This window comes from Eleutherodactylus coqui, chromosome 5 (genome assembly GCF_035609145.1).
Source record: "Eleutherodactylus coqui strain aEleCoq1 chromosome 5, aEleCoq1.hap1, whole genome shotgun sequence".
Taxonomy (NCBI): Eukaryota; Metazoa; Chordata; class Amphibia; order Anura; family Eleutherodactylidae; genus Eleutherodactylus; species Eleutherodactylus coqui.
Genome location: NC_089841.1, coordinates 35,036,124 through 35,052,214, shown reverse-complemented (window position 1 = coordinate 35,052,214; position 16,091 = coordinate 35,036,124). Strand labels below are relative to the sequence as shown.

The 16,091-nt window shown below is 39.3% G+C and overlaps 1 protein-coding gene across 1 annotated transcript in view; it reads left to right on the top strand.

The window, feature by feature from the left end:
* The first annotated feature begins 417 nt into the window (after positions 1 to 417).
* The window catches only part of LOC136629146 (oocyte zinc finger protein XlCOF7.1-like), a 43,851-nt gene continuing 28,177 nt past the window's right edge, over positions 418 to 16,091 (top strand). Inside the window, exon 1 of the mRNA XM_066605297.1 lies at positions 418 to 477. The gene's annotated coding sequence lies outside the window, so the exon portion shown is untranslated. The remainder of the gene's footprint in view (positions 478 to 16,091) is intronic.

Genomic DNA, 16,091 nt, shown 5'->3' with positions numbered 1-16,091 from the left:
ATCTATCTGGTTTTGGCCATATTGGGGTGACTTGTCTTGTGCTTCGGGTGACATCTTGGGGTTCAGGGTAGAAGACCTTCAGTGTTCAGTCCGCATCTAACAGAACAGATGGGCCCTTCAGTGCTGCGGCCACCAGATCTCGCTGCAGGGGGTTTGCAGTCATTCAGGGATTATTGACCATCTTCCTCCTCAGGGATCTTGTGCAGCCGGTGATAGCGCCCCCTTTCTGCCGTGTCCAAGTAATGCAGCTCTGCTGCATGTGCATCACATGAACACGGCTCTGCTACATCCATCCTGACCCCACACATCCCTTCAGCTCACCCAGCAGTGATCACAGCCAGCACAGCAGAATATCCCCTGGTCATGTGACCCCTGACTCCTCCCACACAGGTGATCACATGACGGTGACATCATCACAGGTCCTGGAAGCTGCTGTCCGGCTCTACAGCTGGAGGTCTGTGTGTCCCCTCATGTCAGGTCAGTGGGGAAGAAGAGTATTAACCCCTTCAGGACCGCTGGGGGAGGATTAACCCCTTTTGACCATCTTCCTCCTCAGGGATCTTGTGCAGCCGGTGATAGCGCCCCCTTTCTGCCGTGTCCTTATAGTGTAGCTCTGCCCCATGTAGGTCTCATGCGCGGCTCTGCTCCCTGTGCTCCTTCAGTGATGCCTGCTTACCTGTCCAGCGTCTTCTATTCGGTTCTGCGGATGTGCCGGCCGGCGCTCATGCACAGTATAGAATACGCCACGCCGTTGCTGGGTGATGGCGTTGATCTCACAACCATTGCTGCAATGATGATTGCAGGATTGATGGCTTTCATTGTCTTCAAGGAAGCCGTCCGTGGGGAGACCGCACAAAATCGATTTCCGCTTGTGGACATGAAATTGCATATTGCCGTAGTGTGCTGCGGTTTTTGCAATGCAAATCCCCCCGTCTGCAGGCGGCCTTAATCAGTAGACTATTGAAGTATTTATTTATTTCTCTACCCATCCTGTTCTGGTATTGTTTTAAGTGCAATTTAATCACACCATGTCTGTGCCTTGTCAAAGATATGTGTATGTGTGTGTGCGTGTATATATATATACACATGCCTCTTCGGATCTATATTATCATGCCTGAGGAAGAATCCGGAGAGGCTTGAAAGCTTGCCATAATATGTATTCGGTTAGCCAATGTAAAGGTATCCTATCTACAAGATTACTTGTTTTCTCTTGCTGGGAACAATCACACTTTGGCCTGAAGATACTAACCGGCAAGTAATATGCACTTCAGTTTTCGGGGTCTTAGGGAGAGGGACAATCCTATTATACAGTGACGGACCCCACTGCAGGAGACACCAAACCCAGGGTCCGGGACCCGGTAGGCCGGCTGGTGAGCATCTCATATGGCTCCATCTATAATCAGCCACCATCCTTCAATCATTATCTTTGCCATTTGTAAGTTCAGATTTCTCCCAGCACTGAAAGGCCAGGTGGCTCTGGGAGTGCAGAACTCACAGAGATAGGAACCTAGGACAGAGCCAATATTAGTGTAGTGTAGGTGTAGTGGGATCAGTATATTAGTGTAGTGTAGGTATAGTGTGATCAGTATATTAGTGTAGTGTAGGTGTATTGGGATCAGTATATTAGTGTAGTGTAGGTGTAGTGTGATCAGTATATTAGTGTAGTGTAGGTGTAGTGGGATCAGTATATTAGTGTAGTGTAGGTGTAGTGTGATCTGTATATTAGTGTAGTGTAGGTATAGTGTGATCAGTATATTAGTGTAGTGTAGGTATAGTGTGATCAGTATATTAGTGTAGTGTAGGTGTAGTGGGATCAGTATATTAGTGTAGTGTAGGTGTAGTGGGATCAGTATATTAGTGTAGTGTAGGTATAGTGTGATCAGTATATTATTGTAGTGTAGGTGTAGTGGGATCAGTATATTAGTGTAGTGTAGGTGTAGTGTGATCAGTATATTAGTGTAGTGTAGGTGTAGTGGGATCAGTATATTAGTGTAGTGTAGGTGTAGTGTGATCTGTATATTAGTGTAGTGTAGGTGTAGTGGGATCAGTATATTAGTGTAGTGTAGGTGTAGTGTGATCAGTATATTAGTGTAGTGTAGGTGTAGTGGGATCAGTATATTAGTGTAGTGTAGGTGTAGTGTGATCTGTATATTAGTGTAGTGTAGGTGTAGTGGGATCAGTATATTAGTGTAGTGTAGGTATAGTGTGATCAGTATATTAGTGTAGTGTAGGTGTAGTGGGATCAGTATATTAGTGTAGTGTAGGTGTAGTGTGATCAGTATATTAGTGTAGTGTAGGTGTAGTGGGATCAGTATATTAGTGTAGTGTAGGTGTAGTGTGATCTGTATATTAGTTTAGTGTAGGTGTAGTGGGATCAGTATATTAGTGTAGTGTAGGTGTAGTGTGATCAGTATATTAGTGTAGTGTAGGTGTAGTGTGATCAGTATATTAGTGTAGTGTAGGTGTAGTGTGATCAGTATATTAGTGTAGTGTAGGTGTAGTGTGATCAGTATATTAGTGTAGTGTAGGTGTAGTGCGATCAGTATATTAGTGTACTGTAGGTGTAGTGGGATCAGTATATTAGTGTAGTGTAGGTGTAGTGGGATCAGTATATTGGTGTAGTGGGATCAGTATATTAGTGTAGTGTAGGTGTAGTGTGATCAGTATATTAGTGTAGTATAGGTGTAGTGGGATCAGTATATTAGTGTAGTGTAGGTGTAGTGGGATCAGTATATTAGTGTAGGTGTAGTGGGATGAGTATATTAGTGTAGGTGTAGTGGGATCAGTATATTAGTGTAGTGTAGGTGTAGTGGGATTAGTATATTAGTGTAGTGTAGTGGGATCAGTATATTAGTGTAGTGTAGTGGGATCAGTATATTAGTGTAGTGTAGGTGTAGTGGGATCAGTATATTAGTGTAGTGTAGGTGTAGTGGGATCAGTATATTAGTGTAGTGTAGGTATATTGTGATCAGTATATTAGTGTAGTGTAGGTGTAATGTGATCAGTATATTAGTGTAGTGTAGCTGTAGTGGGATCAGCATATTAGTGTAGTGTAGGTGTAGTGGGATCAGTATATTAGTGGAGTGTAGGTGTAGTGGGATCAGTATATTAGTGTAGTGTAGGTGTAGTGGGATCAGTATATTAGTGTAGTGTAGGTGTAGTGTGATCAGTATATTAGTGTAGTGTAGGTGTAATGGGATCAGTATATTAGTGTAGTGTAGGTGTAATGGGATCAGTATATTAGTGCAGTGTAGATGTAATGTGATCAGTATATTAGTATAGTGTAGGTTTAGTGGGATCAGTATATTAGTGTAGTGTAGGTGTAGTGGGATCAGTATATTAGTGTAGGTGTAGTGGGATCAGTATATTAGTGTAGTGTAGGTGTACTGGGATCAGTATATTAGTGTAGTGTAGGTGTAGTGGGATCAGTATATTAGTGTAGTGTGGGTGTAGTGGGATCAGTATATTAGTGTAGTGTAGGTTTAGTGGGAAAAGTATATTAGTGTAGTGTAGGTGTAGTGTGATCAGTATATTAGAGTAGTGTAGGTTTAGTGCGATCAGTATATTAGTATAGTGTAGGTTTAGTGGGATCAGTATATTAGTGTAGTGTAGGTGTACTGGGATCAGTATATTAGTGTAGTGTAGGTGTAGTGCGATCAGTATATTAGTGTAGTGTAGGTGTAGTGGGATCAGTATATTAGTGTAGTGTAGGTGTAGTGTGATCAGTATATTAGTGTAGTGTAGTGTAATGTGATCAGTATATTAGTGTAGTGTAGGTGTAGTGTGATCAGTATATTAGAGTAGTGTAGGTTTAGTGGGATCAGTATATTAGTGTAGTGTAGGTGTAGTGGGATCAGTATATTAGTGTAGTGTAGGTGTAGTGGGATCAGTATATTAGTGTAGTGTAGGTGTAGTGGGATCAGTATATTAGTGTAGTGTAGTTGTAGTGGGATCAGTACATTAGTGTAGTGTAGTTGTAGTGGGATCAGTACATTAGTGTAGTGTAGGTGTAGTGGGATCAGTACATTAGTGTAGTGTAGATGTAGTGTGATCAGTACATTAGTGTAGTGTAGGTGTAGTGTGATCAGTATATTAGTGTAGTGTAGGTGTAGTGGGATCAGTATATTAGTGTAGTGTAGGTGTAGTGGGATCAGTATATTAGTGTAGTGTAGGTGTAGTGGGATCAGTATATTAGTGTAGTGTAGGTGTAGGGGAATCAGTATATTAGTGTAGTGTAGGTGTAGTGGGATCAGTACATTAGTGTAGCGTAGGTGTAGTGGGATCAGTATATTAGTGTAGTGTAGGTGTAGTGGGATCAGTACATTAGTGTAGTGTAGTTGTAGTGGGATCAGTACATTAGTGTAGTGTAGTTGTAGTGGGATCAGTACATTAGTGTAGTGTAGGTGTAGTGGGATCAGTACATTAGTGTAGTGTAGGTGTAGTGGGATCAGTATATTAGTGTAGTGTAGGTGTAGTGGGATCAGTATATTAGTGTAGGTGTAGTGGGATCAGTATATTAGTGTAGGTGTAGTGGGATCAGTATATTAGTGTAGTGTAGGTGTAGTGGGATTAGTATATTAGTGTAGTGTAGTGGGATCAGTATATTAGTGTAGTGTAGTGGGATCAGTATATTAGTGTAGTGTAGGTGTAGTGGGATCAGTATATTAGTGTAGTGTAGGTGTAGTGGGATCAGTATATTAGTGTAGTGTAGGTGTAATGTGATCAGTATATTAGTGTAGTGTAGCTGTAGTGGGATCAGCATATTAGTGTAGTGTAGGTGTAGTGGGATCAGTATATTAGTGGAGTGTAGGTGTAGTGGGATCAGTATATTAGTGGAGTGTAGGTGTAGTGGGATCAGTATATTAGTGTAGTGTAGGTGTAGTGTGATCAGTATATTAGTGTAGTGTAGGTGTAATGGGATCAGTATATTAGTGTAGTGTAGGTGTAATGGGATCAGTATATTAGTGCAGTGTAGATGTAATGTGATCAGTATATTAGTATAGTGTAGGTTTAGTGGGATCAGTATATTAGTGTAGTGTAGGTGTAGTGGGATCAGTATATTAGTGTAGGTGTAGTGGGATCAGTATATTAGTGTAGTGTAGGTGTACTGGGATCAGTATATTAGTGTAGTGTAGGTGTAGTGGGATCAGTATATTAGTGTAGTGTGGGTGTAGTGGGATCAGTATATTAGTGTAGTGTAGGTTTAGTGGGATCAGTACATTAGTGTAGTGTAGTTGTAGTGGGATCAGTACATTAGTGTAGTGTAGTTGTAGTGGGATCAGTACATTAGTGTAGTGTAGTTGTAGTGGGATCAGTACATTAGTGTAGTGTAGGTGTAGTGGGATCAGTACATTAGTGTAGTGTAGGTGTAGTGGGATCAGTACATTAGTGTAGTGTAGGTGTAGTGGGATCAGTATATTAGTGTAGTGTAGGTGTAGTGTGATCAGTATATTAGTGTAGTATAGGTGTAGTGGGATCAGTATATTAGTGTAGTGTATGTGTAGTGGGATCAGTATATTAGTGTAGGTGTAGTGGGATCAGTATATTAGTGTAGGTGTAGTGGGATCAGTATATTAGTGTAGTGTAGGTGTAGTGGGATTAGTATATTAGTGTAGTGTAGTGGGATCAGTATATTAGTGTAGTGTAGTGGGATCAGTATATTAGTGTAGTGTAGGTGTAGGGGGATCAGTATATTAGTGTAGTGTAGTGGGATCAGTATATTAGTGTAGTGTAGGTGTAGGGGGATCAGTATATTAGTGTAGTGTAGGTGTAGTGGGATCAGTATATTAGTGTAGTGTAGGTATATTGTGATCAGTATATTAGTGTAGTGTAGGTGTAATGTGATCAGTATATTAGTGTAGTGTAGCTGTAGTGGGATCAGCATATTAGTGTAGTGTAGGTGTAGTGGGATCAGTATATTAGTGGAGTGTAGGTGTAGTGGGATCAGTATATTAGTGTAGTGTAGGTGTAGTGGGATCAGTATATTAGTGTAGTGTAGGTGTAGTGTGATCAGTATATTAGTGTAGTGTAGGTGTAATGGGATCAGTATATTAGTGTAGTGTAGGTGTAATGGGATCAGTATATTAGTGCAGTGTAGATGTAATGTGATCAGTATATTAGTATAGTGTAGGTTTAGTGGGATCAGTATATTAGTGTAGTGTAGGTGTAGTGGGATCAGTATATTAGTGTAGGTGTAGTGGGATCAGTATATTAGTGTAGTGTAGGTGTACTGGGATCAGTATATTAGTGTAGTGTAGGTTTAGTGGGAAAAGTATATTAGTGTAGTGTAGGTGTAGTGTGATCAGTATATTAGAGTAGTGTAGGTTTAGTGGGATCAGTATATTAGTATAGTGTAGGTTTAGTGGGATCAGTATATTAGTGTAGTGTAGGTGTACTGGGATCAGTATATTAGTGTAGTGTAGGTGTAGTGCGATCAGTATATTAGTGTAGTGTAGGTGTAGTGGGATCAGTATATTAGTGTAGTGTAGGTGTAGTGTGATCAGTATATTAGTGTAGTGTAGTGTAATGTGATCAGTATATTAGTGTAGTGTAGGTGTAGTGTGATCAGTATATTAGAGTAGTGTAGGTTTAGTGGGATCAGTATATTAGTGTAGTGTAGCTGTAGTGGGATCAGTATATTAGTGTAGTGTAGGTGTAGTGGGATCAGTATATTAGTGTAGTGTAGGTGTAGTGGGATCAGTATATTAGTGTAGGTGTAGTGGGATCAGTATATTAGTGTAGTGTAGGTGTACTGGGATCAGTATATTAGTGTAGTGTAGGTGTAGTGGGATCAGTATATTAGTGTAGTGTGGGTGTAGTGGGATCAGTATATTAGTGTAGTGTAGGTTTAGTGGGAAAAGTATATTAGTGTAGTGTAGGTGTAGTGTGATCAGTATATTAGAGTAGTGTAGGTTTAGTGGGATCAGTATATTAGTATAGTGTAGGTTTAGTGGGATCAGTATATTAGTGTAGTGTAGGTGTAGTGGGATCAGTATATTAGTGTAGGTGTAGTGGGATCAGTATATTAGTGTAGTGTAGGTGTACTGGGATCAGTATATTAGTGTAGTGTAGGTGTAGTGGGATCAGTATATTAGTGTAGTGTGGGTGTAGTGGGATCAGTATATTAGTGTAGTGTAGGTTTAGTGGGATCAGTACATTAGTGTAGTGTAGTTGTAGTGGGATCAGTACATTAGTGTAGTGTAGTTGTAGTGGGATCAGTACATTAGTGTAGTGTAGTTGTAGTGGGATCAGTACATTAGTGTAGTGTAGGTGTAGTGGGATCAGTACATTAGTGTAGTGTAGGTGTAGTGGGATCAGTACATTAGTGTAGTGTAGGTGTAGTGGGATCAGTATATTAGTGTAGTGTAGGTGTAGTGTGATCAGTATATTAGTGTAGTATAGGTGTAGTGGGATCAGTATATTAGTGTAGTGTATGTGTAGTGGGATCAGTATATTAGTGTAGGTGTAGTGGGATCAGTATATTAGTGTAGGTGTAGTGGGATCAGTATATTAGTGTAGTGTAGGTGTAGTGGGATTAGTATATTAGTGTAGTGTAGTGGGATCAGTATATTAGTGTAGTGTAGTGGGATCAGTATATTAGTGTAGTGTAGTGGGATCAGTATATTAGTGTAGTGTAGGTGTAGGGGGATCAGTATATTAGTGTAGTGTAGTGGGATCAGTATATTAGTGTAGTGTAGGTGTAGGGGGATCAGTATATTAGTGTAGTGTAGGTGTAGTGGGATCAGTATATTAGTGTAGTGTAGGTATATTGTGATCAGTATATTAGTGTAGTGTAGGTGTAATGTGATCAGTATATTAGTGTAGTGTAGCTGTAGTGGGATCAGCATATTAGTGTAGTGTAGGTGTAGTGGGATCAGTATATTAGTGGAGTGTAGGTGTAGTGGGATCAGTATATTAGTGTAGTGTAGGTGTAGTGGGATCAGTATATTAGTGTAGTGTAGGTGTAGTGTGATCAGTATATTAGTGTAGTGTAGGTGTAATGGGATCAGTATATTAGTGTAGTGTAGGTGTAATGGGATCAGTATATTAGTGCAGTGTAGATGTAATGTGATCAGTATATTAGTATAGTGTAGGTTTAGTGGGATCAGTATATTAGTGTAGTGTAGGTGTAGTGGGATCAGTATATTAGTGTAGGTGTAGTGGGATCAGTATATTAGTGTAGTGTAGGTGTACTGGGATCAGTATATTAGTGTAGTGTAGGTTTAGTGGGAAAAGTATATTAGTGTAGTGTAGGTGTAGTGTGATCAGTATATTAGAGTAGTGTAGGTTTAGTGGGATCAGTATATTAGTATAGTGTAGGTTTAGTGGGATCAGTATATTAGTGTAGTGTAGGTGTACTGGGATCAGTATATTAGTGTAGTGTAGGTGTAGTGCGATCAGTATATTAGTGTAGTGTAGGTGTAGTGGGATCAGTATATTAGTGTAGTGTAGGTGTAGTGTGATCAGTATATTAGTGTAGTGTAGTGTAATGTGATCAGTATATTAGTGTAGTGTAGGTGTAGTGTGATCAGTATATTAGAGTAGTGTAGGTTTAGTGGGATCAGTATATTAGTGTAGTGTAGCTGTAGTGGGATCAGTATATTAGTGTAGTGTAGGTGTAGTGGGATCAGTATATTAGTGTAGTGTAGGTGTAGTGGGATCAGTATATTAGTGTAGGTGTAGTGGGATCAGTATATTAGTGTAGTGTAGGTGTACTGGGATCAGTATATTAGTGTAGTGTAGGTGTAGTGGGATCAGTATATTAGTGTAGTGTGGGTGTAGTGGGATCAGTATATTAGTGTAGTGTAGGTTTAGTGGGAAAAGTATATTAGTGTAGTGTAGGTGTAGTGTGATCAGTATATTAGAGTAGTGTAGGTTTAGTGGGATCAGTATATTAGTATAGTGTAGGTTTAGTGGGATCAGTATATTAGTGTAGTGTAGGTGTACTGGGATCAGTATATTAGTGTAGTGTAGGTGTAGTGCGATCAGTATATTAGTGTAGTGTAGGTGTAGTGGGATCAGTATATTAGTGTAGTGTAGGTGTAGTGTGATCAGTATATTAGTGTAGTGTAGTGTAATGTGATCAGTATATTAGTGTAGTGTAGGTGTAGTGTGATCAGTATATTAGAGTAGTGTAGGTTTAGTGGGATCAGTATATTAGTGTAGTGTAGCTGTAGTGGGATCAGTATATTAGTGTAGTGTAGGTGTAGTGGGATCAGTATATTAGTGTAGTGTAGGTGTAGTGGGATCAGTATATTAGTGTAGTGTAGGTGTAGTGTGATCAGTATATTAGAGTAGTGTAGGTTTAGTGGGATCAGTATATTAGTGTAGTGTAGTTGTAGTGTGATCAGTATATTAGTGTAGTGTAGGTGTAGTGGGATCAGTATATTAGTGTAGTGTAGGTGTAGTGGGATCAGTATATTAGTGTAGTGTAGGTGTAGTGGGATCAGTATATTAGTGTAGTGTAGTTGTAGTGGGATCAGTACATTAGTGTAGTGTAGTTGTAGTGGGATCAGTACATTAGTGTAGTGTAGGTGTAGTGGGATCAGTACATTAGTGTAGTGTAGATGTAGTGTGATCAGTACATTAGTGTAGTGTAGGTGTAGTGTGATCAGTATATTAGTGTAGTGTAGGTGTAGTGGGATCAGTATATTAGTGTAGTGTAGGTGTAGTGGGATCAGTATATTAGTGTAGTGTAGGTGTAGTGGGATCAGTATATTAGTGTAGTGTAGGTGTAGTGGGATCAGTATATTAGTGTAGTGTAGGTGTAGTGGGATCAGTACATTAGTGTAGCGTAGATGTAGTGGGATCAGTATATTAGTGTAGTGTAGGTGTAGTGGGATCAGTATATTAGTGTAGTGTAGTTGTAGTGGGATCAGTACATTAGTGTAGTGTAGTTGTAGTGGGATCAGTACATTAGTGTAGTGTAGTTGTAGTGGGATCAGTACATTAGTGTAGTGTAGGTGTAATGGGATCAGTATATTAGTGTAGTGTAGTTGTAGTGTGATCAGTATATTAGTGTAGTGTAGGTGTAGTGGGATCAGTATATTAGTGTAGGTGTAGTGGGATCAGTATATTAGTGTAGGTGTAGTGGGATCAGTATATTAGTGTAGTGTAGGTGTAGTGGGATTAGTATATTAGTGTAGTGGGATCAGTATATTAGTGTAGTGTAGTGGGATCAGTATATTAGTGTAGTGTAGGTGTAGTGGGATCAGTATATTAGTGTAGTGTAGGTGTAGTGGGATCAGTATATTAGTGTAGTGTAGGTATATTGTGATCAGTATATTAGTGTAGTGTAGGTGTAATGTGATCAGTATATTAGTGTAGTGTAGCTGTAGTGGGATCAGCATATTAGTGTAGTGTAGGTGTAGTGGGATCAGTATATTAGTGGAGTGTAGGTGTAGTGGGATCAGTATATTAGTGGAGTGTAGGTGTAGTGGGATCAGTATATTAGTGTAGTGTAGGTGTAGTGTGATCAGTATATTAGTGTAGTGTAGGTGTAATGGGATCAGTATATTAGTGTAGTGTAGGTGTAATGGGATCAGTATATTAGTGCAGTGTAGATGTAATGTGATCAGTATATTAGTATAGTGTAGGTTTAGTGGGATCAGTATATTAGTGTAGTGTAGGTGTAGTGGGATCAGTATATTAGTGTAGGTGTAGTGGGATCAGTATATTAGTGTAGTGTAGGTGTACTGGGATCAGTATATTAGTGTAGTGTAGGTGTAGTGGGATCAGTATATTAGTGTAGTGTGGGTGTAGTGGGATCAGTATATTAGTGTAGTGTAGGTTTAGTGGGATCAGTACATTAGTGTAGTGTAGTTGTAGTGGGATCAGTACATTAGTGTAGTGTAGTTGTAGTGGGATCAGTACATTAGTGTAGTGTAGTTGTAGTGGGATCAGTACATTAGTGTAGTGTAGGTGTAGTGGGATCAGTACATTAGTGTAGTGTAGGTGTAGTGGGATCAGTATATTAGTGTAGTGTAGGTGTAGTGTGATCAGTATATTAGTGTAGTATAGGTGTAGTGGGATCAGTATATTAGTGTAGTGTAGGTGTAGTGGGATCAGTATATTAGTGTAGGTGTAGTGGGATCAGTATATTAGTGTAGGTGTAGTGGGATCAGTATATTAGTGTAGTGTAGGTGTAGTGGGATTAGTATATTAGTGTAGTGTAGTGGGATCAGTATATTAGTGTAGTGTAGTGGGATCAGTATATTAGTGTAGTGTAGGTGTAGGGGGATCAGTATATTAGTGTAGTGTAGTGGGATCAGTATATTAGTGTAGTGTAGGTGTAGGGGGATCAGTATATTAGTGTAGTGTAGGTGTAGTGGGATCAGTATATTAGTGTAGTGTAGGTATATTGTGATCAGTATATTAGTGTAGTGTAGGTGTAATGTGATCAGTATATTAGTGTAGTGTAGCTGTAGTGGGATCAGCATATTAGTGTAGTGTAGGTGTAGTGGGATCAGTATATTAGTGGAGTGTAGGTGTAGTGGGATCAGTATATTAGTGTAGTGTAGGTGTAGTGGGATCAGTATATTAGTGTAGTGTAGCTGTAGTGGGATCAGTATATTAGTGTAGTGTAGGTGTAATGTGATCAGTATATTAGTGTAGTGTAGGTGTAGTGGGATCAGTATATTAGTGGAGTGTAGCTGTAGTGGGATCAGCATATTAGTGTAGTGTAGGTGTAGTGGGATCAGTATATTAGTGGAGTGTAGGTGTAGTGGGATCAGTATATTAGTGTAGTGTAGCTGTAGTGGGATCAGTATATTAGTGTAGTGTAGGTGTAGTGGGATCAGTATATTAGTGTAGTGTAGGTGTAGTGGGATCAGTATATTAGTGTAGGTGTAGTGGGATCAGTATATTAGTGTAGTGTAGGTGTACTGGGATCAGTATATTAGTGTAGTGTAGGTGTAGTGGGATCAGTATATTAGTGTAGTGTGGGTGTAGTGGGATCAGTATATTAGTGTAGTGTAGGTTTAGTGGGAAAAGTATATTAGTGTAGTGTAGGTGTAGTGTGATCAGTATATTAGAGTAGTGTAGGTTTAGTGGGATCAGTATATTAGTATAGTGTAGGTTTAGTGGGATCAGTATATTAGTGTAGTGTAGGTGTACTGGGGTCAGTATATTAGTGTAGTGTAGGTGTAGTGCGATCAGTATATTAGTGTAGTGTAGGTGTAGTGGGATCAGTATATTAGTGTAGTGTAGGTGTAGTGTGATCAGTATATTAGTGTAGTGTAGTGTAATGTGATCAGTATATTAGTGTAGTGTAGGTGTAGTGTGATCAGTATATTAGAGTAGTGTAGGTTTAGTGGGATCAGTATATTAGTGTAGTGTAGCTGTAGTGGGATCAGTATATTAGTGTAGTGTAGGTGTAGTGGGATCAGTATATTAGTGTAGTGTAGGTGTAGTGGGATCAGTATATTAGTGTAGTGTAGGTGTAGTGTGATCAGTATATTAGAGTAGTGTAGGTTTAGTGGGATCAGTATATTAGTGTAGTGTAGTTGTAGTGTGATCAGTATATTAGTGTAGTGTAGGTGTAGTGGGATCAGTATATTAGTGTAGTGTAGGTGTAGTGGGATCAGTATATTAGTGTAGTGTAGGTGTAGTGGGATCAGTATATTAGTGTAGTGTAGTTGTAGTGGGATCAGTACATTAGTGTAGTGTAGTTGTAGTGGGATCAGTACATTAGTGTAGTGTAGGTGTAGTGGGATCAGTACATTAGTGTAGTGTAGATGTAGTGTGATCAGTACATTAGTGTAGTGTAGGTGTAGTGTGATCAGTATATTAGTGTAGTGTAGGTGTAGTGGGATCAGTATATTAGTGTAGTGTAGGTGTAGTGGGATCAGTATATTAGTGTAGTGTAGGTGTAGTGGGATCAGTATATTAGTGTAGTGTAGGTGTAGTGGGATCAGTACATTAGTGTAGCGTAGGTGTAGTGGGATCAGTATATTAGTGTAGTGTAGGTGTAGTGGGATCAGTATATTAGTGTAGTGTAGTTGTAGTGGGATCAGTACATTAGTGTAGTGTAGTTGTAGTGGGATCAGTACATTAGTGTAGTGTAGTTGTAGTGGGATCAGTACATTAGTGTAGTGTAGGTGTAGTGGGATCAGTACATTAGTGTAGTGTAGGTGTAGTGGGATCAGTATATTAGTGTAGTGTAGGTGTAGTGTGATCAGTATATTAGTGTAGTATAGGTGTAGTGGGATCAGTATATTAGTGTAGTGTAGGTGTAGTGGGATCAGTATATTAGTGTAGGTGTAGTGGGATCAGTATATTAGTGTAGGTGTAGTGGGATCAGTATATTAGTGTAGTGTAGGTGTAGTGGGATTAGTATATTAGTGTAGTGTAGTGGGATCAGTATATTAGTGTAGTGTAGTGGGATCAGTATATTAGTGTAGTGTAGGTGTAGTGGGATCAGTATATTAGTGTAGTGTAGGTGTAGTGGGATCAGTATATTAGTGTAGTGTAGGTATATTGTGATCAGTATATTAGTGTAGTGTAGGTGTAATGTGATCAGTATATTAGTGTAGTGTAGCTGTAGTGGGATCAGCATATTAGTGTAGTGTAGGTGTAGTGGGATCAGTATATTAGTGGAGTGTAGGTGTAGTGGGATCAGTATATTAGTGGAGTGTAGGTGTAGTGGGATCAGTATATTAGTGTAGTGTAGGTGTAGTGTGATCAGTATATTAGTGTAGTGTAGGTGTAATGGGATCAGTATATTAGTGTAGTGTAGGTGTAATGGGATCAGTATATTAGTGCAGTGTAGATGTAATGTGATCAGTATATTAGTATAGTGTAGGTTTAGTGGGATCAGTATATTAGTGTAGTGTAGGTGTAGTGGGATCAGTATATTAGTGTAGGTGTAGTGGGATCAGTATATTAGTGTAGTGTAGGTGTACTGGGATCAGTATATTAGTGTAGTGTAGGTGTAGTGGGATCAGTATATTAGTGTAGTGTGGGTGTAGTGGGATCAGTATATTAGTGTAGTGTAGGTTTAGTGGGATCAGTACATTAGTGTAGTGTAGTTGTAGTGGGATCAGTACATTAGTGTAGTGTAGTTGTAGTGGGATCAGTACATTAGTGTAGTGTAGTTGTAGTGGGATCAGTACATTAGTGTAGTGTAGGTGTAGTGGGATCAGTACATTAGTGTAGTGTAGGTGTAGTGGGATCAGTATATTAGTGTAGTGTAGGTGTAGTGGGATCAGTATATTAGTGTAGTGTAGGTGTAGTGTGATCAGTATATTAGTGTAGTATAGGTGTAGTGGGATCAGTATATTAGTGTAGTGTAGGTGTAGTGGGATCAGTATATTAGTGTAGGTGTAGTGGGATCAGTATATTAGTGTAGGTGTAGTGGGATCAGTATATTAGTGTAGTGTAGGTGTAGTGGGATTAGTATATTAGTGTAGTGTAGTGGGATCAGTATATTAGTGTAGTGTAGTGGGATCAGTATATTAGTGTAGTGTAGGTGTAGGGGGATCAGTATATTAGTGTAGTGTAGTGGGATCAGTATATTAGTGTAGTGTAGGTGTAGGGGGATCAGTATATTAGTGTAGTGTAGGTGTAGTGGGATCAGTATATTAGTGTAGTGTAGGTATATTGTGATCAGTATATTAGTGTAGTGTAGGTGTAATGTGATCAGTATATTAGTGTAGTGTAGCTGTAGTGGGATCAGCATATTAGTGTAGTGTAGGTGTAGTGGGATCAGTATATTAGTGGAGTGTAGGTGTAGTGGGATCAGTATATTAGTGTAGTGTAGGTGTAGTGGGATCAGTATATTAGTGTAGTGTAGGTGTAGTGTGATCAGTATATTAGTGTAGTGTAGGTGTAATGGGATCAGTATATTAGTGTAGTGTAGGTGTAATGGGATCAGTATATTAGTGCAGTGTAGATGTAATGTGATCAGTATATTAGTATAGTGTAGGTTTAGTGGGATCAGTATATTAGTGTAGTGTAGGTGTAGTGGGATCAGTATATTAGTGTAGGTGTAGTGGGATCAGTATATTAGTGTAGTGTAGGTGTACTGGGATCAGTATATTAGTGTAGTGTAGGTTTAGTGGGAAAAGTATATTAGTGTAGTGTAGGTGTAGTGTGATCAGTATATTAGAGTAGTGTAGGTTTAGTGGGATCAGTATATTAGTATAGTGTAGGTTTAGTGGGATCAGTATATTAGTGTAGTGTAGGTGTACTGGGATCAGTATATTAGTGTAGTGTAGCTGTAGTGGGATCAGCATATTAGTGTAGTGTAGCTGTAGTGGGATCAGTATATTAGTGTAGTGTAGGTGTAGTGGGATCAGTATATTAGTGTAGTGTAGGTGTAGTGGGATCAGTATATTAGTGTAGTGTAGGTGTAGTGTGATCAGTATATTAGAGTAGTGTAGGTTTAGTGGGATCAGTATATTAGTGTAGTGTAGTTGTAGTGTGATCAGTATATTAGTGTAGTGTACGTGTAGTGGGATCAGTATATTAGTGTAGTGTAGGTGTAGTGGGATCAGTATATTAGTGTAGTGTAGGTGTAGTGGGATCAGTATATTAGTGTAGTGTAGTTGTAGTGGGATCAGTACATTAGTGTAGTGTAGTTGTAGTGGGATCAGTACATTAGTGTAGTGTAGGTGTAGTGGGATCAGTACATTAGTGTAGTGTAGATGTAGTGTGATCAGTATATTAGTGTAGTGTAGGTGTAGTGTGATCAGTATATTAGTGTAGTGTAGGTGTAGTGGGATCAGTATATTAGTGTAGTGTAGGTGTAGTGGGATCAGTATATTAGTGTAGTGTAGTTGTAGTGGGATCAGTACATTAGTGTAGTGTAGGTGTAGTGGGATCAGTATATTAGTGTAGTGTAGGTGTAGTGGGATCAGTATATTAGTGTAGTGTAGTTGTAGTGGGATCAGTACATTAGTGTAGTGTAGTTGTAGTGGGATCAGTACATTAGTGTAGTGTAGTTGTAGTGGGATCAGTACATTAGTGTAGTGTAGTTGTAGTGGGATCAGTACATTAGTGTAGTGTAGTTGTAGTGGGATCAGTACATTAGTGTAGTGTAGGTGTAGTGGGATCAGTACATTAGTGTAGTGTAGGTGTAGTGGGATCAGTAC